The sequence below is a fragment of the Rattus norvegicus genome, chromosome 1 (assembly GCF_036323735.1).
Source record: "Rattus norvegicus strain BN/NHsdMcwi chromosome 1, GRCr8, whole genome shotgun sequence".
Taxonomy (NCBI): domain Eukaryota; kingdom Metazoa; phylum Chordata; class Mammalia; order Rodentia; family Muridae; genus Rattus; species Rattus norvegicus.
In genome coordinates this window covers 101,994,505-102,022,456 of record NC_086019.1, presented here as the reverse complement: position 1 = coordinate 102,022,456, position 27,952 = coordinate 101,994,505, and the positions used below count along the sequence as shown (strand labels likewise).

Genomic DNA, 27,952 nt, shown 5'->3' with positions numbered 1-27,952 from the left:
ACTGGTGAACACATTAAACATGAGGGTAAGATCAGAAAATGCAACATATAAAATAGATGGTAGCTTGGACCTGTTTGCATCTAGGAATTTTAAATTAAAAAAAGTATAATGAAAGATTTCTTTTAACAAATGGACTCCTTTCTTTCATGCTTGCTTTCTTCATGTTGTTCTATGTCATTCTTTCTTTTTTCCTTCCTACCTTGCTTCGTGGATTCTTTTAATTGTTTTTGTGTTTGTTTTTTGTTTTCCTCTTACTTGTTTTTGGTTTGCTTGTTTGTTTGTTTAAGGAAGGTCTTCATAGACCTGGCTGTCTTGGAACTCACTATGTAAAAAGGGCTAGCCTATGATACCAGGAAAAATTAGGTAAGCCCTTGCTCGTCTCAATATCCTTTCTACCAAGTCTCTCAAAAGCACACCAATAGGAGTAAGCTGTAGCCTGCCCTAGTGTCCATTTTCTTGCCAACAACTCTACCTGCATTCCCAGAGGTATGGTGGCACCAGGGAAAACCACATGGCTAAAGCCCAGGGTAAGAACACAGCAAGGACCAGAGCAATATGGCATCACTAGAAATCAGCTGTCCAACTACAGCATGTCCTGGATATCCTAACATAGCATAAGAAAATAAGTTTATATCCAGTCTTATGAAGATGACAGATGCCTTTAAAGAGGACATAAGTAAATGCTGACAAGAAATACTAGAAAATGCAATCAAACAGATGAAGGGAATGCAGAAAACTCTTTAAGACCTGTTAATGGAAATACAAGCAATAATGAAAACACAAAAAATTAGATAATTCCATTAGGTGCAAAAACAAGTTAAGAAAACAGAAGCTACAGGTGTAAGCCTCACCAACAGAATATAAGGTCTGGAAAAGTGATTCTCAGGTAAGAAGATATAATAGAAGAAATTGATATATCAGTCACATAAAAGGTTAAATCTAAAAAGTGTCTGACACAAAACATCTAGAAAATTTTGGACACTATGAAAAAAAAAGCAAATCTAAGAATAATAGAAAGAAGGGAAAGATTTCCAGCTCAGCAACCATGAAGATATTGTCAACCAAATCACAGAATTTTTTGTTAACGTAAAGAAACAGATGCCTCTAAATGTACAAGAAACTTACAGGACACCAAGTAAATTGAACCAAAAATGAAAATCCTTCTGACCAATAATAATCAAAATGTTAAATGTACTGAACACAGGATATTAAAAGGTAGAGGGAAAAAGACCATGTAACATATAAAGACAGTTCTAGCAAACACCCAAATTCTCAACAGAGACTCTCAAATCCAGAAGGGCCTGGAGAGATGTCTTGCAGTTTCTAAGAGACCTCAATTTCCACCCTAAACCATCAAAATTTTCAATCACCTTAGATGGAGAAAAGAGATATTCCATGACAAAGGCCAACTTTAAACACTGTCTTACACAAATCCAACCCTACAGAAGATACTAGAAGGAAAACTACAAACTAATGAGGCCAACTGCATGAGAAATAACAGGAAATAATTTCACATTAGCAAAAATCGAAGGAAAGCACACACCAACACTCACACACACACACTGCCATCATCAACATAACAGTAATCAAAAAGTACTAGGCTTTAATATCTCTCAACATAAATGGACTCAATTTGCCTATAAAGAAACAAACTATGACAAAGAGTATAAAATCAGGATCCATCATTTTGCTGCGTACAAGAAATTCACCTCAACATCAAATATAGGTTCATTTACACAATGGAATACTATTCAGCTATTAAGAATGAGGGCATCCTGAGTTTTTCAGGAAAAATGGATAGAACGAAAAAATATCCTGAGTAAGGATGTGCAGATGAAAAAGGACATGCATGCTATGTACTTACTAGGAAGTGGATATTAGACAAAATAAATACAGAATACCCAAACTACAATCCACAGAACTCAAGAAGGTAAACAAACCAACAGACCCAAATGAGGATGCTTTATCCTCACTTGGGAGGGAGAAGTAAGCAGAGGACAGAGGGAGGTAGGGAACTGGATGGGAGAGTGGAGAGGGAGGGGCGAAGGAGAGGGGACATGATTATGTATTGGAGGGGGGACAAGGAATGAAGCTCTGAGGGTCAGCAGAATGAATGGGAATATACAACCTCAGGAAGTGGGAGGTGAGGAGACCTATGAGAATTTACCAGAGACCTGGGAGGTGAGAGAATCACAAGACTCAAAAGGCAGGACATGAGATGAATTGCTCAACAATTCTGAGAGGGAACTTGTAGAGTTCACCTCCAACAGAGAGACAGGGCTTCAAGTAAAGGGGTAAGGTTGCCATCCCACAGTAAAAAACTTTGACCCAGAATTGTTGATCTCTGAAAAGCTGCGGAGATAAAAGTGGAGAAGAAACTGAATGTCTCTAAGGTCTGACACTATTACTGATGCTATGATGTACTTGCAAATATGAGCCTGGCATGGCCACCCTCCAAGAGGCCCAACAGACAGCTGAAGGAGACAGAGGCAGATGCTTGCATGCAACCCTGAAGTCAGGGACCCCTGTGGTTGAATTAGGGACAGGCTGGAAGAAATGGAGGAGAAGGGCAACCCCAAAGGAAGACCAGCTATATCAACAAACCTGAACACCCAAGATCTTTGAGGCACTGAGCCAGCATACACTAATCGGTCCGAGACCCACAACATAGAAAGCCTGGTCTGGCCTTAGTGAGAGAAGAGGCACCTAACCCTTGAAAAACTTGAGTCCCCAGAGAATGGGAAGGCTTGGTGGGGCGTGGGGTGTTTTTGTGGGAGGTGTGGGGACATCCTTTTGGAAGCGTGAGGAGAAATGGATGAGGAATTGTTGGAGGGCACAATGGGACAAGGATAGTGTCTGGACTGTAAAACATGATTAAAGATTGAAAAAATAAAAACATTACTTCAGAATAAAGAGCTGAAAAAATTTTTAAGCAAACTGATTAAAAAGCAAACTGAAGGTGCCTGGATCTTTTCTTATCATGGCCCACAGCTCCCTGCTGCCAAATCCTGTGGGAGAGAGAGCTGAACACCCAGAAGTATGGGCAATCCTGAGACTGCAGGACAGACTGCAACTTCTTCCCATCTTTGCCCACATCCCTGGCCCAAGAGGAAACTGCATAGTGCCTCTGGACACAGGAATATAGGAGCAGTCAGCTGCAGGAGCCCTGCTGTCTGTGTCTGTGCCCAGATCTGAACCAAAAGGGACAAACAGCTCCCTGCACCCAAACGCCAGTGGTGTGGGGGTAGACCTAGACCCTCAGAAGAATGGACACTGCTGAGAAATCAGAGGAGACTACTCTCTGCCACATTCCTGATTCAAGAGGAAAATGCCTAGTGCCATCTGTGCCCCTGCACACAGGGACCTAGGAGCAGGAGGGGCAGGACCCTTCCTGTTACTGCCCTCGTCAAGAGCTAAAAGCCAGCTGCCAGGAGCGAATACATGCCCAAGAGCAGAATACTCTGTTCCCATAACTGAAAGAAAACAGGAAAACAGGTCTACAGGAGTGCTGACACACAGGCCTACAGGAGGGTCAAGCCACCATCAGAAACAAAAAGACAAACTAACACCAGAGAAAACCTGATGGTGAGAGGCAAGTGCAGGGACCCAGTCAACAGAAACCAAGACTACTTTGCATCACCAGAGCACAGTTTTCCCACCAAGGCAAACACTGGATATCCAAACGCACTGGAAAAGCAAGATTAAGATTCAAAAATCACATTTTATAATGATGATGGAGGACTTTAAGAAGACCATAAATAACTCCCTTAAAGAAATACAGGACAACACAGGTAAACCAGAAGTAGCCCTTAAAGGGGAAACACAAAAATCCCTTAAAGACTTACAGGAAAACACAACCAAACAGGAGAAAGAAATGAAGAAAACTATCCAGCAGTTAAAAATGGAACTAGAAACTATGAATAAAACAAGAAGGGAGACAGTCATGGAGATAGAAAACCTAGAGAAAGAGATCAGGAATCATAGATGTGAGCATCACTAACAGAATACAAGAGATAGAAGAGAGAATCACAGGAACAGAAGATACCCTAGAAAACATTACACAACTATCAAAGATAATGTAAAACAGAAAATGCTTCTAGCCCAAAATATACATGAAATCCAGGACACAATGAGAAGATCAAACCTAAGGATAGAGAGTGAAGACTCATACCTTAAAGGGCCAGTGAATATATTCAACAAAACTATAGAAGAAAACTTCCCTAACCTAAAGAAAGAGATGCCCATAAACATACAAGAAGCCTACAGAATTACAAATAGATTGGACCAGAAAAGAAACTACTCCCATCACAAAAAGGTCAAAACACCAAATGAACAAAACAAAGAAAGAATGATAAAAGCAGTAAGGGGAAAAGGTCAAGTAACATAAAAGGCAAACCTATCAGAATTACACGAGACTTCTCAACAGAGACTATGAAAGCCAGAAGATCCTGGACAGATGTCATACAGACCCTAAGGGAACACAAATGCCAGCCCAGGCTACTATATCCAGAAAATTATCAATTAACATTGGCAGAGAAACAAAGATATTCCATGACAAAACCAAATGTATACAATATCTTTCTACAAATCCAGCCCTACAAAGGATAATAAATAGCAAAGCACAACAAAAAGAAGCAAGCTATAACCTAGAAAAAGCAAGAAAGTAATCTTTTTGCAACAAAACGAGAAGAAGAGAAGCACACAAAAATAGTCCCACCTCTAAAAAAAATAACAGGAAGGAACAATCACTATTCCTTAATATCTCTCAACATCAATGGGCTCAATTCCCCAATAAAATGACATAGACTAACAGACTGGATATGTAAAGAGGACCCAGCATATTGTTGCATACAGGAAACACATCTCAGAGACAAAGACAGACACTACCTCAGAGTAAATAGCTGTAAAACAACTTTCCAAGCAAATGGCCCAAAGAAACAAGGTGGAGTTGCCATTCTAATATCAAATAAAATTGACTTTCAACCAAAAGTCATCAAAAAAGCTAAGGAAGGACACTTCATATTCAACAAAGGAAAAAATCCATGAAGATGAACTCTCAATTCTAAATATCTATGCTCCAAATAAAAGGGAACCTACATTTATAAAAAGAAACCTTACTAAAGCTCAAAGCACACACTGCACCTTACACAATAATAGTAGGAGATTTCAACACCCCATTCTCATAATTGGGCAGATCATGAAATCAGAAATTAAACAGAGACATAGAGACATGAGGAGAAGTGAACCAAATGGACTTACCTAATATGTATAGAACATTCCATCCTAAAACAAAAGGATATTCCTTCTTCTTACCACCTCATGGTACTTTCTCCAAAATTGACCATATAATTGGTCACAAAACAGGTCTCAACAGATACAGAAAGATAGAAATAATCCCATGCATCCTATCAGATCATCACAGACTAAGGCTGATCATCAATAAGAACAATAAGGAGAGAACACCCACATATACATAGAAGTTGAACAATGCTCTACTCAATGATAACTTGGTCAAGGAAGAAATAAAGAAAGAAATTAGAGTTCTTAGAATTTAATGAAAATGAAGGTACAGTATACCCAAATTTATGGGACACAATGAAAGCTGTACTAAGAGGAAAACTTGTAGCTCTGAGTGCCTGCAGAAAGAAACAGGAGAGAGCATATATCAGCAGTTTGACAGCACACCTAAAAGCTCTAGAACAAAAAGAAGCAAATACACCCAGGAGGAGTAGAAGGGAGAAAATAATCAAACTCAGAGCTGAAATTAACCAAGTAGAAACAAAAAGGACTATACAAAGAGTCAACAGAACCAAAAGCTGGTTCTTTGAGAAAATCAACAAGGTAGATAAACCCTTAGCTAGATAAACCAGAGGGCACAGAGAGTGTGTCCAAACTAACAAAATCAGAAATGAAAAGGAAGACATAACAACAGAATCTGAAAAAATTCAAGAATCATCAGTTCGTACTACAAAAGCCTATATTCAACAATACTTGAAAATCTGAAGGAAATGGACAATTTTCTAGACAAATACCAGGTACCAAAGTTAAATCAGGAACAGACTAACCATCTTAACAACCCAATAACTCCTAAAGAAATAGAAGTAATCATTAAAACTCTCCCAATCTAAAAGAGCTCAGAACCAGATGGGTTTAGTGCAGAATTCTATCAGATCATCATAGAAGACCTCTGACCAATACTGTCCAAACTATTTCACAAAATAGAAACAGACAGAGCACTACCAAATTCCTTCTATGAAGCCACAATTACTTTTACACAAAAACCACACAAAGACCCATAAAAGAAAGAGAACTTCAGACCAATCTTCCTTATGAATATCGACGCAAAAATACTCAATAAAATTCTTGCAAACTAAATCCAAGAACACATCAAAATGATCATCCACCATGATCAAGTAGACTTCATCCCAGATATGCAGGAATGGTTCAAAATATAGACACCCATCAATGTATCAACTATATAAACAATCTCAACTATAAAAACCACATGATCATTTAATTAGTTGCTGAGAAAACATTTGACAAAATTTAACACCCCTTCATGATAAAAGTCCTGGAAAGAGTAGGAATTCAAGGCCCATACCTAAACATAGTAAAAGCCACATACAGCAAACCACTAGCTAACATTAAACTAAGTGGAGAGAAACTTGAAACAATCCCACTAAGATCAGGGACTAGACAAGGCTTCATACTCCCTCCCTACTTATTCAATGTAGTTCTAGAAATCCTAGCCAGAGCAATCAGACAACAAAAAGAGGTCAAAGGTATACAAACTGGAAAGGAAGAAATCAAAATATCACTAGTTGCCAATGATATGATATACTTAAGTGCCCCAAAAAGTTCTACCAGAGAACTACTAAGCCTGAAAAACAACTTTTGCAGAGTAGCTTGGTAAAATTAACTCAAGCAAAGCAGTAGCTTTCCCCTACTCAAAGGATAAACAGGCTGAGAGAGAAATTAGGGAAACAACACCCTTCATAATAGTCCCAAATAATATAAAATACCTCAGTATGACTTTTACCAAGCAAGTGAAAGATCTGTATGACAAGAACTTCAAGTCTCTGAAGAAAGAAATTAAAGATCTCAGAAGATGGAAAGATCTCTCATGCTCATGGATAGGCAGGATTAATATAGTACAAATGGACATTTTATCAAAAGCAGTCTACAGATTCAATGTAATCCTCATCAAAATTCCTACTCAATTCTTCATAGAGATAGAAAGAGCAATTTGCAAATTCATCTGGAATAACAAAAAAAAACCCAGGATAGCAAAACCTATACTCAACAATAAAAGAACGTCTGGGGCAATGAACACCCCACATCTCAATCAGTATTATAGAGCAATAGTCATAAAAACTGAATGGTATTGGTATAGAGACAGGAAGATAGATCAGTGGCACAGAATTGAAGACCCACATACCTATGGTTACTTTGACAAAAGAGCTAAAACCATCCAATGGAAGAAAGATAGCATTTTCAATAAATAGTGCTGGTTCAACTGGAGGTCAGTATGTAGAAGAATGCAAATAGATCCATTCTTATTGCCCTGTACAAAGCTTAAGTCTAAGTGGATAAAGAACCTCCACATCAAACCACATATACTCAGCCTAATAGTAGAAAAAGTGGGAAGAGTCTTGAATGCATGGGCACTGGTCATAATTTCCTGAACAGAACACCAATGGCTTATGCTCTAAGATCAAGAATTGACAAATGGCACCTCATAACACTGCAAATCTTCTGTAAGGCAAAGGACACTGTCATTAGTACAAAATGGCAACCATCAGATTGGGAAAAGATCTTTACCAATCCCACATCTGATAAAGTGCTCATATCCAAAATATACAAGGAACTCAAGAAGTTCAACTCTAGAGAGCCAAATAACCCTATTAAAAATGGGGTACAGAGCCAAACAAAGAACTCACAGCTGAAGAATATCAAATGGCTGAGAACCACCCAAAGAAATGTTCAACATTCCTACTCATCTGGGGAAATGCAAATCAAAAAAACCCGGAGATTCCACCTCACACCAGTCTGAATGGCCAAGATGAAAAACTCAGGTGATAGCAGATACTGGCAAGGATGTGGATTAAGTGGAACACTCCTCCATTGTTGGTGTGGTTGCAAACTGGAACAACCATTCTGGAAATCAGTCTGGAAGTTCCTCAGAAAATTTGGACATTGCACTACGTGAGCACCCAGCTATACTTCTCCTGGGCATAGACCCAAAAGATTCTCCAACATACAATAAAAACACATGCTGTACTATCTTCATAGAAACCTTATATATAATAGCCAGAAGGTGGAAAGGACTCAGATGCCCTTCAACAGAGGAAAAGATATTGAAAATATGGTAGAACTATGCAATGGAGTACTACTCAGCTATAAAAAAAATGACTTCATGTAAGTCCTAGGTAAATGGAATGAACTAGAGAATATGATCCTGAGTGAGGTTTCTCAATCACAGAAAAACACATTTGGTATGTACTTATTCATTAGTGGATATTAGCCAAAAAACTTGAATTACCCAAGATGCAATCAACAGACCACAGGCAGCTCAAGAAGAAGGATGGCCAAAATATGGATGATGCTCCCCATCCTTCTTAAAAGGGGGAAAATATCCATAGGAGGGGATATGGAAGCAAAGATTAGAGCAACGACTCAAGGAATGGCCATTCAGAAACTGACCCACATGTGGCCCATATATATACAACCACCAAAACTAGATAAGATTGATGAAGCTAGAAAAATGCATGATGAAAGGGACCCGATATAGATCTCTCCTGAGACACACACACACACACATCCAAAGCATGTCCAATACAGAGGTCAATGCTAGCAGCAATCCACCAAACTAAGAATAGGACCACATTGGGAGGAATTAGAGGAAGTTTTGAAAGAGTTGAAGGAGGTTGCAACCCCATAAAAACAATAATGCCAACCAACTAGAGATTCCAGGGACTAAACCACTACCAAAAAAACTATATATGGAGTGACCCAGGGCTCCAACTGCATATGTAGCAGAGAGTAGCCTTGTTGAGGCACCAGGGGAAGGGGAAGTCCTTGGACCTGAAAAGGTTGGACCCCCAGTGCAGGGAATATGGGTTGGGCAATAAGAGGGATGTATAGGGGGAATACTCGTATGCGGGAGGGGGAGGGGAGTGAATGTAGGCTTATGGACTGGAAACGGGGAAGGGGAATAACCTTTTAAATGTAAGTAAAGAAATATGTCTAATGAAAAATTTAAAAAAAAAGAAAATATCATCCTGAGTTATGTAACCCAATCACAGAAAAACACACATGGTATGCACTCACTGATAAGTGGATATTAGCTCAAAAGATCAAATTACACAAGATGCAATCCTTGCACCACATGAAGCTCAAGAGGAAGGATGGCCAAAATGCAGATGATTCACTCCTTAAAAAGGGGAACAAAAAATATCTATAGGAGGGTATAGGGAGGCAAAGTTTAGAGACTGACAGAATAGCCATTCTGAGCCTGCCCCACATGTGGGCCATATATATACAACCACCAAAACTAGATAAGATTGATGAAACTTAGAAGTGCATGCTGACAGGAACCGGCTATACATCTCTCCTGAGAGACACAGCCAAAACATGTCAAATAGAGAGGTGAATACTAGCAGCAAACCACTGAACTGAGAATGGAACCCCTTTGTGGGGGAATTAGAGGAAGGATTGAAAGAGCTGAAGGGCTTGCAACCCCATAAGAACAACAATGCCATCCAACCAGATCTTCCAGGGACTAAACCACTACCCAAAGACTTTACATGGACTGTCCCATGGCTCCAATTGCATATGTAGCAAAGGATGGCCTTGCTGGGCACCAATGGAAGGAGAAACCCTTGACTGCCGTTGGACACCCAAAGTAGGAGATTGTCAGGGGTGAGTAAGGGGAGGTGGATGGGAAGGGGAACACCTTTAACGAAGGGGATGGGAGTTTAGGGGGCTTATGGACAGGAAACCAGAAAGTGAATAACATTTGAAATGTAAGAAATACTGACTTTAAAAAAGTAGAGACACCTCCTGGATCTGAAGGGACCTGGTCAACAGCTCCCTGCACACAAATCCCGTGGGAGGGAGAACTAAGCCTTCAGAGGGGCAGAAAGGCCTGGGAAGCCAGAAGAGACTACACTCTGGCCACATTTCTGACTCCAGAGGAAAACACCTAACGCCATCTGAGACCCTTGTTCAGAGGGGTCCTGGAATAAGGCGGGGCATGCCTTTCTGGTTGCCGCCCTCATGGAGAGCTCAAACGCAGCACCCCAGGAATGACTTCAGCCCCGTGACCAGAGGTAAGACCAAGTTTTCTTGTGCAAGTAACCTGCCTGGTAGACTCAGGACACACACCCACGGGAAGAGCTGAAGACCAGTAGACAGGAAAGACTACACGCCTGAAAGCAGAACACTCTGTTCCCATAACTGGCTGAAAGAAAACAGGAAAACAGGTCTACAGAACTCCTGACACACAGGCCTATAGGACAGTCTAGCCACTGTCAGAAATAGCAGAACAAGGTAACACCAGAGACAACCTGATGGCAAGAGGCAAGCACAAGAACCCAAGCAACAAAAACCAAGATAACATGGCATCATTGGGGACCAATTCTCCCACCAAAGCAAACACTGAATATCCAAACACCAGAAAAGGAAGATCTTGATTTTAAATCACATTTGTTCATGATGATTGAGGACTTCAAGAAAGACATAAAGAACTCCCTTAGAGAAACATAGGAAAACATTAAAAAAAAAAAAAAAACAAGTAGAAGCCTATAGAGAGGAATCACAAAAATCCCTGAAAGAATTACAGGAAAACACAATCATACAGGTAAAGGAATTAAAAATGTAACTAGGAGCACTTAAGAAAGCACAAAGAGAGATGACCCTGGATATAGAAAACCAAAGGAAGAGAGAAGGAGCCGCAGATACAAGCATCACCAACAGAATGCAAGAGATAGAAAAGGGAATCTCAGGAGCAGAAGATTCCATAGAAATCATCGACACAACTGTCATAGACAATGTAAAACAGAAAAAGCTACTGGTTCAAGACATACAGGAAATCCAGGACTCAATGAGAAGATCAAACCTATGTTTAACAGGTATAGAAGAGAGCGAAGACTCCCAGCTCAAAGGACCAGTAAATATCTTCAACAAAATCATAGAAGAAAACTTCCCTAACCTAAAGAAAGAGATGCCCGTAAACATTCAAGAAGCCTACAGAACTACAAATAGATTGGATCAGAAAAGAAACACCTCCCATCACATAATAGTCAAAACACAAAATGCACAAAACAATGAAAGAATATTAAAAGCAGTAAGGGAGAAAGGTCAAGTAACATATAAAGGCAGACCTATCAGAATCACATCAGAATTCTCACAAGAGACTATGAAAACCAGCAATCCTGGACAGATGTCATACAGACCCTAGGAGAACACAAATGTCAGCCCGGGTTACCATATCCAGCAAAACTCCCAATTAACATAGATGGAGAAACCAATGACAAAACCAAATTTACACAATATCTTTCTACAAACCCAGCGCTACAAAGGATAATAAATCATAAAGTCCAATATAAGGAGGCAAGCTACACCCTAGAAAAAGCAAGAAACTAATCATCTTGGCAACAAAACAAAGAGAAGAAAAGCACACAAACATAATCTCACATCCAAATATGAATATAACCAGAAGCAACAATCACTATTCCTGAATATCTCTCAACATCAATGGACTCAATTCCTCAATAAAAAGACATAGACTAACAAACTGGATATGCAATGAGGACCGTGCAATCTGCTGCCTACAAGAAACACACATCAGAAACAAAGACAGACACTACCTCATAGTGAAAGGCTGGAAAACAACTTTCCAAGCAAGTGGTCTGAAGAAGCAAACTGCAGTAGCCATTCTAATATCAAATAAAATTGATTTTCAACCAAAAGTAATTAAAAAAGATAAGGAAGGATACTTCATATTCATCAAAGGAAAAATCCAACAAGATGAACTTTCAATCCTAAATATCTATGCTCCAAATACAAGGGCACCTACATACATAAAAGAAACCTTACTAAAGCTCAAAACACACATTGCACCTCACACAATAATAGTAGGAGATTTCAACACCCAAATCTCATCAATGGACAGATCATGGAAACAGAAATTAAACAGAGACATAGACAGACTAAAAGAAGTCATGAACCAAAGGGACTTAACAGATACTTATAGAACATTCTATCCTATAACAAAGGGATATACCTTCTTCTCACCACCTCATGGTACTTTCTCCAAAATTGACCATATAATTGGTCATAAAACAGGTCTCAACAGATACAGAAAGATAGAAATAATCCCATGCATTCTATCAGAACACCAAAGGCTAAAGCTGTTCTTCAAAAACAATAAGGGAAGAATGCCAACATATACATGGAAGTTATACAATGGTCTACTCAATGTTAACCTGGTCAAGGTAGAAATAAAGAAAGAAATTAAAGACTTCTTAGAATTTAATGAAAATGAAGGTACAACATACCCAAACTTATGGGACACAATGAAAGCTGTGCTAAGAGGAAAACTAATAGCTCTGAGTGCCTGCAGAAAGAATCAGGAGAGAACATATATCAGCACCTTGACAGCACACCTAAAAGCTCTAGAACAAAAAAAAAGCAAATACACCCAGGAGGAGTAGAAGGAACGATATAATCAAACTTAGAGCTGAAATCAACCAAGTGGAAACAAAAAGAACTATACAAAGATCAACAGAACCAAAAGCTGGTTCTTTGAGAAAATGAACAAGATAGATAGACCCTTAGCCAGACTAACAAGAGGACACAGAGAGTGTGTCCAAATTAACAAAACCAGAAATGAAAAGGGAGACATAACTACAGATTCAGAGGAAATTCAAAAAATCATCAGATCTTACTATAAAAGCCTATGTTCAACAAAACTTGAAAATCTGCAGGAAATGGACAATTTCCTAGACAGATACCAGGTACTAAAGTTAAATCAGGAACAAATAAACAATTTAAACAAACACAAAACTCCTACAGAAATAGAAGCAGTCATTAAAGGTCTCCCAACCAAATAGAGCACAGGTCCAGATGGGTTCAGTGCAGAATTCTATCAGACCTTCATAGAAGACCTCATACCAATACTATCCAAACTATTCCACAAAATTGAAACAGATGGAGCGCTACCGAATTCCTTCGGTGAAGCCACAATTACTCTTATACCTAAACCACACAAAGACCCAACAAGGAAAGAGAACTTTAGACCAATTTCCCTTATGAATATCGATGCAAAAAATTCAATAAAATTCTTGCAAATGGAATCCAAGAGCCCATCAAAAACAATCATCCATCATGATCAAGTAGGCTTCATTCCAGGCATGCAGGGATGGTTTAATATATGGAAAACCATCACTGTAATCCACTATATAAACAAACTAAATATAAAAACCACATGAACATTTCATTAGATGCTGAGAAAGCATTTGAAAAAATTCAACACCCCTTCATGATAAAAGTCTTTGAAAGAATAGGAATTCAAGGCCCATACCTAAACATAGTAAAAGTCATATACAGCATACCAGTAGCTAATATTAAACTAAATGGAGAGAAACTTGAAGCAATCCCACTAAAATCAGGGACTAGACAAGGCTGCCCACTCTCTCCCTGCTTATTCAATATAGTTCTTGAAGTTCTAGCCAGAGCAATCAGACAACAAAAGGGGATCAAAGGGATATAGATTGGAAAAGAAGAGGTCAGAATATCACTATTTGCAGATGATATGATAGTATATTTAAGTGATTCCAAAAGTTCCACTAGAGAACTACTAAACCTGATAAACACCTTCAGCAAAGTGGCTGGGTATAAAATTAAGTCAAATAAATCAGTAGCCTTCCTCTACACAACAGAGAAACAAGCCAAGAATGAAATTAGGGAAATGACACCGTTCATAATAGTTCCAAATAATATAACATACCTTGGTGTGACTTTAACCAAGCAAGTGAAAGATCTGTATGATAAGAACTTCAAGCCTCTGAAGAAAGAAATTGAAGATCTCAGAAGACGGAAAGATCTCTCATGCTCATGGATTGGCAGGATTAATATAGTAAAAATGGCCATTTTACCAAAAGTGATCTACAGATTCAATGCAATCCCGATCAAAATACCAATCCAATTCTTCAAAGAGTTGGATAGAACAATTTGCAAAATCATCTGGAATAACAAAATCCAGGATAGCTAAAACTATACTCAACAATACAAGGACTTGGCGGGAAATCACTCTCCCTGAACTCAAGCAGTATTACAGAGCAATAGTGATAAAAGCTGCATGGTATTGGTACAGAGACAGACAGATAGACCAGTGGAATAGCATTGAAGACCCAGAAATGAACCCACATACCTATGGGCACTCGATTTTTGACAAAGGAGCCCAAACCATCTAACAGAAAAAAGATAGCATTTTCAGCAAGTGGTGCTGGTTCAACTGGAGGTCAGCATGTAGAAGAATGCAGATCGATCCATGCTTATCACCCTGTACAAAGGTTAATTCCAAGTGGATCAAGGACTTCCACATAAAACCAGATACACTCAAACTAATAGAAGAAGAAGTGGGGAAGAATCTCAAACACACAGGCACTGGAGAAAATTTCCTGGAAAAAAATGGCTTATGTTCTAAGATCAAGAATCGACAAATGGGATCTCATAAAACTGCAAAGCTTCTGTAAGACAAAGGACACTGTGGTTAGGACAAAACAGCAACCAACAGATTGGGAAAAGATCTTTACCAATCCTACAACTGATAGAGGGCGTATATCCTCAATATACAAAGAACTCAAGAAGTTAGACCACAGGGAGACAAATAACCCTATTAACAAATGGGGTTCAGAGCTAAACAAAGAATTCACAGCTGAGGAATGCTGAATGGCTGAGAAACACCTAAAGAAATGTTCAACATCTTTAGTCATAAGGGAAATGCAAATCAAAACAACCCTGAGATTTCACCTCACACCAGTGAGAATGGCTAAGATCAAAAACTCAGGTGACAGCAAATGCTGGCGAGGATGTGGAGAAAGAGGAACACTCCTCCATTGTTGGTGGGATTGCAGATTGGTACAACCATTCTGGAAATCAGTCTGGAGGTTCCTCAGAAAATTGAACATTGAACTACCTGAGGACCCAGCTATACCTCTCTTGGGAATGTACCCAAAAGATGCTCCAACATATAACAAAGACACATGCTCCACTATGTTCATAGCAGCCTTATTTATAAGAACCCAGATGCCCTTCAACAGAAGAATGGATCCAGAAAATGTGGAACATCTACACAATGGAATATTACTCAGCTATCAAAAACAATGACTTTATGAAATTCATAGACAAATGGATGGAACTGGAAAATATCAACCTGAGTGAGGTAACCCAATCACAGAAAAACACACAAGTCATGCACTCATTGATAAGTGGCTATTCGCCCAAATGCTCAAATTACCCTAGATGCACAGATTACATGAAATTAAGAAGGATGACCAAAATGTGAATGCCTCACTCCTTTATAAGGGCAACAGGAATACCCTTGGGAGGGAATAGGGAGGCAAAGTTTAGGGAACAGAGGCAGAAGGAACATCCATTCAGAGCCTGCCCCACATGTGGCCCGTGCATATACAGCCACCCATTTAGACAAGATGGATGAAGCAAAGAAGTGCAGGCCGACAAGAACTGGATGTAGATCTCTCTTGAGAGACACAGCCAGAATACAGCAAATACAGAGGCGAATGCCCGCAGCAAACCACTGAACTGAGAATAGGTCCCCCGTTGAAGGAATCAGAGAAAGGACTGGAAGAGCTTGAAGGGGCTCGAGACCCCATATGAACAACAATGCCAAGCAACCAGAGCTTCCAGGGACTAAGCCACTACCCAAAGACTGTACATGGACTGACCCTGGGCTCCAACCTCATAGGTAGCAATGAATAGCCTAGTAAGTGCACCAGGGGAAGGGGAAGCCCTTGGTCCTGCTAAGACTCAACCCCCAGTGAACATGATTGTTGGGGGGAGCGAGGTAATGGGGGATGTTGGGGAGGGGTATACTCATAGAGAAGGGGAAGGCCAGGGTTTAGGGGGATGTTGGCCTGGAAACCGGGAAAGGGAATAACAATGGAAATATAAACACCCAAGTTAATAAAGATGAAAAAAAATATTTCATAGCCGTATTCTTACATTGATAGAAATCTTTATATTTGACGCATAATGAAGTTATATTTTCTTACTTTGGTATATAATTTATCTATTGATACAGGTTTAAGGCTTTCATTAGTATAAATCTTTATATATTGATACAAAATTTAAAATTAGGTTTGTTACTGTTAGTTAGAGATTATACCTATGTAACTCATTCAAGAATATAATGCTTTGACCCAGTCCTTTCAATAGGTGCTAATACATAATATCCACAAAACAAAATGCATTTCTTCCTTCTGTGCCCATGAGAGCCCATTATCATAATGGAGCATAAAGATACATAGGCACACAGCACAGTGGTGATGACACAGGAGATTCTCAGTAACTACCCCAGGACTGAAGTCCATTGTGAGTTTACTTCAATGGACCATAAATTAACAGATATTATTTATCAGACGAACAACACGTTGGTGTTTTTAAAACCAGAATAAGGATAAGAAAATGAAAACTGTTTGTGCTATATTCATTTTACTTTTTCAAATATTTTCTGAAAAACTGGACAAAGGTAAAAATTATGTATAATTATGTAAGTCATAATTCAATATAGTTGGAAGTATATATACCCAAATATAAAACTAACTATAGTAAGTACTTCCTTTACATAACTGTTGTTTGAATTAAATGCAGGATGACAGGAGTGATCCCATTAGGAGTTGTCATTTTCAGAATAGCCACTGTGTCAGGTACTCTATTATCATATATATATATATATATATGCATATATAAACATGTGATCTCTTAGCAAATTGACACTCTTTATTACCATCCTATTAAACTTCCTTTTTACATGTAAAAAAAACTTTGTTTACCCTAACTTCTACCTTTACCTAGTGTTCTGGCTGTTTTTGTGTGTCAACTTGACATAGCTGGAGTTATCACAGAAACAGGGATCTCAGTTGATGAAATGCCTCTGTGAGATCCAGCTGTAAAGCACTTTCTCAATTAGTAATCAAGGGGGAAGGGCCCTTGTGGCTGGTGCCATCCTTGGGCTGGCGGTATTGGGTTCTATAAGAAAGCAAGCCGAGCAAACCAGGGGAAGTAAGCCAGTAAGTAACATCCCTCCATGGCCTGTGCATCAGCTCCTGCTTCCTGATGTGCTTGAGTTTCAGCCCTGACTTCCTTTGGGGATGAACAGCGATGTGGAAGTATAAGCCGAATAAACCCTTTCCTCCCCCCCCCCCAAAAATAGGTGCTAATACAGACTGTTTAATTCATTAAGTAATGCAAGTTAATTGTCAGATTATGAAACTTTTAGTCATATTCGATTCTAATTTAGTCAATTATAATAAAGCATTTTCATGATTATTCAAATAATGGATACCTGATAATAATCAGTGTTTGACAATTCAGTTATGTTATACTTAGATTGTCTTCAACAGTGTCAAAAATACCCAGACTATGGCATGTAATGTCATTTCAGTACTAAAAGATCTTTAGGAGATATGTCTGCTTCTGATGATACCTGCCTTCCACTTCAAGGAATGAGAAGAGCATTAATACCTCTCGGCGGAATTGTTCCAATTGTGACAAGCTAGCCACTTGGCAAGAAATGCTCTAATTTCACCTTCAGACAGAATAAGATCCTGAAAGGAAAAAAATGGATGTAAAATAGTTGATTGGTAAGCTCTGTCAATACAGGGTAAGCTAGTCCTTAATAATTCCTGTTTCACTTATGATCTATTAGAAGGTTCTGGGCCAGAAGGCTGAAGACATATGCTCCAACAATATAAGAAATATTGGGGACTGTTTAGGCAGTCAACTCTCCTTGCCATTTGTTTTTGGAAACTGCTTCTTTGTGCTTTTCTTTGTTGAAATTTCCAAACCCAATAAGCCCATATGAAAACCATAATATCCAGTTATTATAATTGCAAGCTATATGTCTATATTGGGCATATTTTTGCATGCTTGGGTAATATATAATTTCTTCTCAAGTCTCTGATGGGGTTGAATGCTAGTTATAATTTCACTATTGAACTTAAGTTGTTTAACATCAAAAAGATGTTACAAATTTGAAAGGGTGGTTTTCAGTTGATAATACAAATTGAAATCAAATCTAATTGAATTACAGAATTGTAAACTCTTTTAGTTAGGGTAGGTGATAAAAGACTTTTTCCTGATTGCCAAGTGTAATGGACTGGGTGTTTTCAGTGTAATTTATACTTAATAGTTTTCATAATTGCTTCAAAATAGTTCCTACTATGTACTGTTTGATAAAAGAGAAACACCCTTTTTATTGAGACAACCCTGCCACCACTTGGCTTATGAAAGTTTCCTTAGTTACAGAGGGAAATTCTATTCTTGATTCTAAAGCCAGAACCACATAATGGAAGCTGCCACGTTCTTCTGCTTGCTGGGACTAGAACACAGTCAACTTTCTCAATTATATCTTCACCATATTTCTGTTCTCCATTGTTTTCTTCATTGCCTTACCTTGGCTGTTATAGAACTTGCACTGGAGACCAGGGTGACCTTGAATTCAGAGATCTGCATGTCTGTTTCCTGAGTTCAGGATTAATGCCTGAACCTAAGCATTTCTTTAATTCCTTTTCATTATACATTTTTATATGCATGGCCACTATACCTCAAGATATTGGTTAAAGATGTGTCAATCTCAATCAAAAGTATATATCATCTGGATCAAAAGTTGCTGTCTTCCTATCTCAAGACCCAGATCACAGGTGTGTGCTCCATTTCTGGATTGTAGATCATTCCAGATATAGTCAAGTTGGCAACCAAGAATAGTAATCCTTGACAACTTGACAATCATATCTCTTTATGTCCGATTGAAAACAATAGCCAGGTCAGGACAACAACTATCATAAGTATCCATCATCCAACCACAAGTGCATTTTAAGTTAAGAATAGGTGGTAATGTTCTCTGTTGAACATAATTCATGAGACAGAAGATTAGCTGGGTGATATCTTGCCCAAATGTTACCACTACCTTAATTCCATTTAATATCTTTAATTTGCTGATCTTCTTGAACATCATACCCACTTCCATTCCACTTCTTGGTGCTCCTTTAATCCTTGAGCCATACATGGTGTATTTTTCCTTTCTTAGCTTGCTGTAGTTGATGAAGATGCTCTTAATAAAAGTGAACCATTGAGCATAATCTAAACTAGGGTGCTTTGAGATTTCCTTTGCCAAGGCAATTATTCTAAATATCTTCACCTTAGCCTCAGATACACTCCGATCAAGGGCCAAAAGCAGCCACATTCTTCACCAAAATATACTAAAATTCTTCTGCTCTGAAACCTCTTACACCAAGATCCCACAGATCAGCTTTAGCACTATCTTCCATTGTAAGCGAAGGGGTCTGGGGTGTACCCGGAAGAGAATGGGGGACAAGGGACATAAGAAGGACACCAAGACAAGAGTCTGATCAAGGCGACAATTTTATTTTTCCCCAAGGCTGAATGTATACCATAACATGGGTAACAGAGGGAGGGGGGAAGTAAGAAACACTTACGCAGGCCAAGGACACAGTATTCGTGTGGTCAGGGAGTAGGCTGATGTTGACAGGTTGTCAGAAAGGTCACAGGTTTGTCATATTATTAGTCAGCAGGACAACTTTATCATATTATTATTTTTCTTGACCACCAGATTTGTATTAGTCTTCTGCAGCTGGCTGGGGATTTTCCATGAACCCAGTCATACTTAATTCTAACCATAATAATAACATCAACAATGGAGGGTTTCAAGGGCATCGCTCCCAACATCTCACTTTTCCTTATAGTCAAATGAAAAGGTGAGCAAATGGCTGTGCTGTCCTCAGATGAGCCCCTCGGGAACTGCTTCTGTCTTAGGTTGGTGCACATTTGTCACATGGCCAGGAGAATCTTGTGGCCAGGGTCCGTCATGGGATAAGGCAGCAGCTAATGGCGGCCCTCCTGTCTTAGGCCCTTTATTGTGAATATATCACTCTCTTACCCGTCATTGACTGTCCAGTTCAGCATGCAGGGGTGACGATTCATTGATTTTTCAGCAAAGACATCAGGACAGCAGGCAGAAAAGAATGTTGGCCTTATCTGGCTGAAAGGACAAAAATGTCCTTGCGTGGGCTGGGAGGAGATGTGTAGGTGAGCTTGGCCATCATCAAAGCATACTCCATAGCTAGCCTATGATAATATACCAAAATAGGTTTTGCTGCTATATTATCTACCTGTTGTTTAATAAAGCTGGTTAAACGGTTAAATGTCCAAGTACCATAAGATATAAGCAAAAGAAGGCCTACTAGGGGGTCCAACAGGAAGGAAGGAAGCAGGATGGACAACCAAGGGGGTGTGGAGAACCAATTTTGATACCAGTTCTCAGCTTTTTCTCTTTCTCCTTTTCTCTTTCCCAAGCCATCTCTGACCTATTTCATGTTCTCTTTAACCCTATTCTAAGACACAGGAAGTGTCCGAGCGCTGCCTTCTCTCACAAACCAGAATTCACTGTGATTATTCAAAGTTGAGAAATTAAAGGTAAAAAGCCAATCGGAAATAAGTACACTTGTTAGCATATACAGCTTACGTAAAAGGGGGGGGCAGACAATTGTTCTTTCTGATTAGCCTCTGACTCTTAAAGACAGTGTGGTTCAAAATTAAAATAGTCAGATATACTTAAAACACTGCTCCAAATGTTTACCATGAATTGTAAATGTTTACCATGTAATGTCACAGAAGGGATGGCACCAGGCAGGGAATTACAATTTTAACTGATATTAAACATCTTAAATAATTTGGAGAAACCTCAGCATTGAATTATAACCATCAGAAAAAAAAGACATACATAGTTATCCGATGCATGTTATGTCAGAAAAAAGCAAACCCCAACTCAGTACAGTATAGTATCAAAAACTGAAAAATTAAATAATATGTTGATACATAGAAGGAAAAATGACATGTTGACTGCCATTGTTGACATTCACAAAATAATTCCAATAGACAATTCAATTTGGTTTCATGTAACAATCATAATTGCGTTATTCAAAAAAATCAAATCCTACGAAAGGCATCGCATTGTGGAAGAATATATATCTCAGCTGTCCTGGAGTGGGTGGTAGAGCTTCCAGTTCTTCTTGTACGACAGCAATGGACTTGAAGTGGTGCAGTTCTTTGAGCGAGCAGCTCCTCTCGGTGGAGTGCAGACTGTAGATGAAGTCGTGTGTACCTTGCGCCGTGTTCAGTGCTTCCCTGGGCTCCTTCTTTGGATGAGTGCCCAAAAGCGGGGAAGTAGGAATGTCCAGGCTCTTTTAACAATTTTATGGTAAATATAATCCCTGTATTGGCACCTGATTGAGACATTCTAAGATCCCAAGTATATCAACGTGTCCAATCCTAGTTTTAAACTGCAGAGGTAAATTTAATATTTAGGGGGATGTACCATCTCCTTGTTTTAGAATTAGAACCTTCACAACGGGAATCTGGGACATGCATACTAGGATGGGAGGTATTATAAGTCAAAACAACACAGTGTGTTAGGTAATAAAATTCTTAAGAACAGACGAAAGGGGCCAGGCAAGAAAGCTAGGGTGTGGCCCAGTGGGAGCTGGTGGAACAACCAGATAGCATTCAAAGAGACAAATAGCATTCAGTCACACAACTAAATGAGGAAGCTTTCTTGGGACAAAAAGGCCATTGCAAAAACAAGAGCAAGCTTTGTGCCTGTAAAACAGAAAGGCGAGCGGAGGGGCAGCTGGTGTCTGTTACCTGCTATCTCTCTGAACTTAGATACTCCCTTAAGGAGTACCTCCCTTCAGTGTCAGCTCGGTGGCTCTGCCTCTCAAGAGACCCAGCCTCTGAAGGACACTAGGCTTCTAGTATGAATTAATAACAAAAGGATGGAAAGATGGTTAGGACCTGGGTGCTAGATGCCAAGCAGCTGACAAAGGAATTGTATGGCTTGTCCACTTTAGGGGGGAAGTTTCTTCCAGGCTGTCAGACACACCTGGTGACCTTGAGTCCAGAGACCAGGAGAAAATAGCATTTGAGTATTGAAGGAGGCTCGCCCAGGGGGGTGTTGTCTGATTGAAGCCTTGGGTATCAGAGAGTAAGCTATAGTGAGAGATAACTGGCTACAAGGACTCTTTCTGCTGCCATTGCTGAGGCGGGAGTCACAGTTGAGCGGGGCTTCCTGCCTCTTACATCCAATAAAGAGATTGCTAAAACTGGAATTCTGATCTTTAATAGAATATAGCCTTCCCAGTGCCTCTGAATTCCAGGACTTCAGTAGTAGCCCTTCCCTAAGCTGTCTCACTGAGTTAGAGGACTATGGAAAGAAAACACTGACCCTGACCTTGGCCACAGCCTCCAGTTGGAGTAGCTGAAGAGCTGGTGCCAAGACTTTCTCCTCTTATCATCCTATTGTAAATCCTGTTCTGTCTGGCAAAACAAAGTTCCTCGCAGTCTGCTGCAGACTCTTTCTGAAACTACTTTAGGGGCTCCCCGTCCCCCAACCTGGGGCATTTTGACCACAGGGGCAGGAACTGACTGCTTCGGGGATAGGATCAGAGGCACTCTCTATGTCAATGATGACTAATGGGGAAGGTGACTTAATGCTGGAGATCAACTCCTCTCTTGGAATAGGGCCAGCAGATGAGGCAGGCTCCCTGGCAGAAAACAATTTCTCTCAAGCAAATTATTTCCAAGTTAAGCACCAAGAGGACCAAGTAAAACTCCTTGACAAACAAAACAAACAGTTCCATGATTTCAAACACAATTGTCAGTCCAAGTCCAAAAATGAAACAAAAGCCAAAAAGATACTCGACAATACCACAGAAAACAAACTAGACAAACAAGACCAAGACAAGGCGTCCTATAAGCGATTTCCACAGATGCCTGATACCTTCAGTACGTGGCCCAAACTGCAGCTTAACCTTAGCTGCTTCTGGGATGAGACGGACCATCTGATTCCACCTCCCAACAAGATAACAGAGTGTCCTCTAGATTACTTTCTCCTCCTAGAGCATCCTTTAGGGCCCCTGGCCTGTGACAACTGGCATGTCTGCCTGTCACAGCTGTAAGCCCCTCACGGGACCCACAGCAACCACCGAGGAGGACTCGAACCCCTCAGACAGCAGACACAGACAACACAAGACAGCATGAAACAAAGGTGAGACAACATGACACAGAGACAAAACAGAAAGTAACACAGAACACAAAACACAGATTTGCTCGAGCTTACCTCTGATCTCCTCACCAACTGTGGGCTGTGGGGAGCGCAGTTCCTGGCAGGTGCCCCAAAATGTTGTAAGACCCCATAATGGCCTTACCTCAGTAGCACCGCCCACAGAGCACAGATTGACAAAGTGACCACTGCAATAGCATGAGGGTATGAGGTTTTTAATCCACGTACATGGGGTTGCTCATCCATGCAGGGAGAGGCAACCTCAAACCCAAAAAGCACACAATTTTTATTCATTGCAGAAGGCAGACTTCAGCAACAAGGTTAGCTGGCTCATAAAACAATCACTAACTCTGCACTGTCTTTTGTGTCAACTGTTCCCTCTTGAGGGAACTATGGACAAATATTTCCTACAAAGTCTGAGAATTTTTTTTAATTAAAAAAAATTCAACCCTCTTCTTCGTGTCCTGAGTGACTCCCTGAGTCCTGTCATAAAAAGTACCTGTAGAATGCTTGTCCCATCACTCACCACTGAGATCTGCATCCTCCAGGAAGAAACACACACCAAGCCTCTGAACCAAGGTCGGGCAGTCCATGATTGCCAGAAGTGGGGGAGCAAAGGCTCCGAGGGGGAGCAAAAGCTCCAACGAACAAGGAAGATGGGCCTGCCTATTCACAATGGATGACGTTCTCCTCCAGGAGACCTCCAAACAGCTGCATACTGGGCGCCATTTGTAAGCAAAGGGGTCTGGGGTGTACCTGGAAGAGAATGGGGGACAAGGGACACGAAGGACGCCAAGACAAGAGTCTGATCAAGGCGACAATTTTATTTTTCCCCAAGGCTGAATTTATACCATAACATGGGTAACAGAGGGAGGGGGGAAGTAAGAAACACTTACGCAGGCCAAGGACACAATATTCGTGTGGTCAGGGAGTAGGCTGATGTTGACAGGTTGTCAGAAAGGTCACAGGTTTGTCATATTATTAGTCAGCAGGACAACTTTATCATATTATTATTTTTCTTGACCACCAGATTTGTATTAGTCTTCTGCAGCTGGCTGGGGATTTTCCATGAACCCAGTCATACTTAATTCTAACCATAATAATAACATCAACAATGGAGGGCGTCAAGGGCACCGCTTCCAACATTCCATGTTCATACCTTTAAGACCCATTTAAAACACCCCTCTTTCTTCCTAATCCAAAGTTCCAAATCTACATTCCTCCAAGGAAAATCCTGGTCAGGTCTAATGTAATAATATCCCACCCCCTGGTACCAACTTCTTAGTATTTTCACTGCTGTGAAGAGACACTGTGACCATGTCAACTTTTACAAAGGAAAACATTTAATTGACGGTGGTTTAGTTTCAGAGTTTTAGTCCATTATCATCCTGATGGGAAGCATGGTAGCATTCAGGCATATATATATATTTGTGTATGTGTGTGTGTGTGTGTGTGTGTGTGTGTGTGTGTGTGTGTGTGGTGTATTCTCAAAGCGCAGATCTAGGAGGACACACTTCCTCTCACAAGGCCACAAAGACTGTCAGGCTCACTTATTCCTCTTCCAACCAGTGTATCCGAGTGGGAGCCATCAAGAAAGTGAAGCCACCAGCAGCACTGTCTCCCTGACATATACCGCGTGTTGACATTTATTATTGCCAGCAGAAATTATGAGGTGCCCAGCAGATACTTGAATTTATAAACGAGGCACAAGGTGTACTTCTGAACAAGGTTGCAGCTACAAGGCTTTTCAAATACCAGCAAGGAGTGCTGGATTCTATTCATTTCTTATGCTGGCCCTCACCTGCAGTTCCTATGTAGACAGACCTTATCTGGCCTTACACACAGTAAAAAGTTAAAATTTCAGTAGCAGCATGGAACTAAGATATCCCAATGTCTTATTGCTGGAGAATTTGACCTTACTAGGTTAGAGCAGAGATGCTGTTAGCCTACCCCTGGAGCCACAGAGGGAGAGGCACAGATCAAGAAGCTAGTGGTAGGTTTGCCTACCTGTACCAAACAGTGGTCAACAGGTACTAGCATATGGCCCTTTGACACATTCTGAGTTCTAGAGTGAAACATGAGCCATCTAACAACTCATCATGCCTCTGAGTGAGAATAGCAAAGCAAATTGCAGGCATCTCAGAATTTGGAGCAATGATAACTTCCAATCAGCTCCATACTGTGAGAGCAATTGAAGATGTGATGTGGCCATAGGGTGTGGGAAACACACACACACACACACACACACACACACACACACACACACACACACACACACACCCTTTCCTTTCAACCTAGTATAGAAATGGTTCTTTCATTTGAAAACATTTATGCGTGTGGTAGATATTATCATCATTTGAATAACTGATTTATGTGGAATGATCCAGATACATAGAAAAATAGAAAATCCAGAGCCTAATGGCCCCTTTCTTCAGATTAATTAAGGTAAATTAATCCTGGTGTATGTTCTGCTAGTCTTTCTCCCTGTGGTACTAAAGTTAACTTACGGTCACTTAGAAATGCAACTATTTCTCCATGACTCCCTCCTGTGTTCTGTCTTCAGCCATTATGCTTTCTTTGGACTAGAGGCAGAATATAGCCACAGACACTTCAAGGAAAAGTGGATATTTAGGGTGTTTCTAGTTCTCAACTTCCAGGGACATCTGTCTCCAGTGGCAAAAAGTTCACAGGTCAATTGTTCCCTTTGCTTTGAAATTCCTGCCAGAGTGCTCTCTTGACTGAAGCTGGAATTTGCTTCCATGGCTGTAGGAAATAAAGCCATCAATTTCTATGGTGAACACACAAATTAGCTTAGGGATAACTGAAGGGGAAAAAGAGGAAAGAAAATGGATGAGGAACAACATGAACAGTGCATTCATGTTTATGTAGAGCATTATCCACACAAATTTGCATCAAATTGTGTCATAATGTCAGACACAGATTGAAAATCAGATATATGAGCTTAGAATTTCCAAGTGTTCAGCAGAACAGAGCTGGCCTCAAGGATGAGAATGAGCATGAGGAAGAAGCACATGAGACTGTGTGTAAGGCCTAGGTTCCCTGAGGACAATGTGACTGAAACCAAATATCTCCCTTCACACACCCCCCCAACCTTAATTTATTTCCTGTTAGAACATTTTCAAGGCTAAATTTCTGTTCTCAGCAAGCAAGGTATTGGTCATTATGAGGTTCTCCATGCTGGCCAGATGTAAGCATGAGAATATAGGCCCTGGTTATCTGAAGTTGGCAATGTAGCATCAACCATAATGACACAGATGCTATTCATCCAGACCTCGTATACCAAGAAAAACAGACAAATGAGCATCAGTCTTGTTTAGTCCACTCTTACAACAAGTTGAAACAATCTTTAGGCGGTGCAGGTTGTCAAGCATGTTCTTTTTTTGTTTGTTTGTTTTGTTTATTCTTTAAGAGATATTTTATTTAAGTACATATATTTGAGTCTTGCATGGGTATGTGCCTAAGTGCAAGTGTCCATGGAGACCAGAGGCATATGACTCCTCTGGAACTGGTGTTCCAGGCCACTGTGAACTGCCGGATGTGGGTGCTAGGAACTGGTTCCTCTGCAAGAAATTTACACACTCTTACTCACCATGCCACCTCTTTCTGCCTCTCTCCCAACAAGTGACATTCTACAAAACAAATGCATAAAAGCACGGGATCCTAACCAAGTGGGAGGACCTGAATGCTGGGATGCTACAACACTGGCCCTAAACACCTTGGGACTGGCTGCCCCCATGTCTTGAGGACTGACCTGACACTTCTGACACTTTCACCAATGGCAAAGACTTCATACTGGTGAAAGGTGTATAGCTATAGCTTTACACACACACACACACACACACACACACACACACACACACACCCGACTTTACAATAAAGTGAGACTCCAGAGTTCTGTGTATATGTGTTCACTATGAACCAGTATACTTTAAAAAAAAAAGAAAGCTATTTTCAGCCTGTGTTTTATTTTTCTGAGACAGGTCTGATGTAGCCCAGGCTTCAAACCTGATATATGTATCAGAGGGTGAGCCTCCTAACTCTTACTTCCCAAGCACTCGGATTAGAAACACAACTTGTGGGTTTTCTACAGGACCCATGAAGTCTGTGGTGCTGGTCAATCCACAGAGACAAACAATGCGATCATTACTACAGCCATTACTATTAAAAACTTGCACCCCTTGGGGGCAAACTTCCAACACATTTAACACCTTTAATATTACAAATCTACTTTCAAGCATTTGTCCCAAAGGAAACATCAAGCCTCAAATGCTTTCAACTTGTGCCCAGGTGCAGCTGAAGCACGCTCATGCCAATCACGTCTGTCCTCCTTCCCATCTCCCACTCCCATCCCCCACTCCCACCCCCCTGTAAGACCAGTACTTATATGGAACACAGGCCAACTAATTACTATTTTCTACCAAGTCCACAAAAACAGATGCAATCCCACTGGTAAACAAGAGCCTTTGAGATCCCACTTCCTCTGGGCAGGTAATGGCAACAGCCACTTCACGCCAACCAACTCTTTCCCTCTTCATTTACGTTCATAGG

General features: G+C 40.3%; 1 long non-coding RNA gene across 1 annotated transcript; it reads right to left on the bottom strand.

Annotated features, from left to right (window-relative positions):
- Positions 1-21: 21 nt before the first annotated feature.
- Positions 22-27,750, bottom strand: LOC134483102 (uncharacterized). The gene is made up of 2 exons (XR_010060003.1): positions 23,910-27,750; positions 22-21,461 (listed from the first exon to the last, which is right to left on the bottom strand). It is a non-coding gene; the product is annotated as an uncharacterized LOC134483102 (long non-coding RNA).
- Positions 27,751-27,952: the final 202 nt, after the last annotated feature.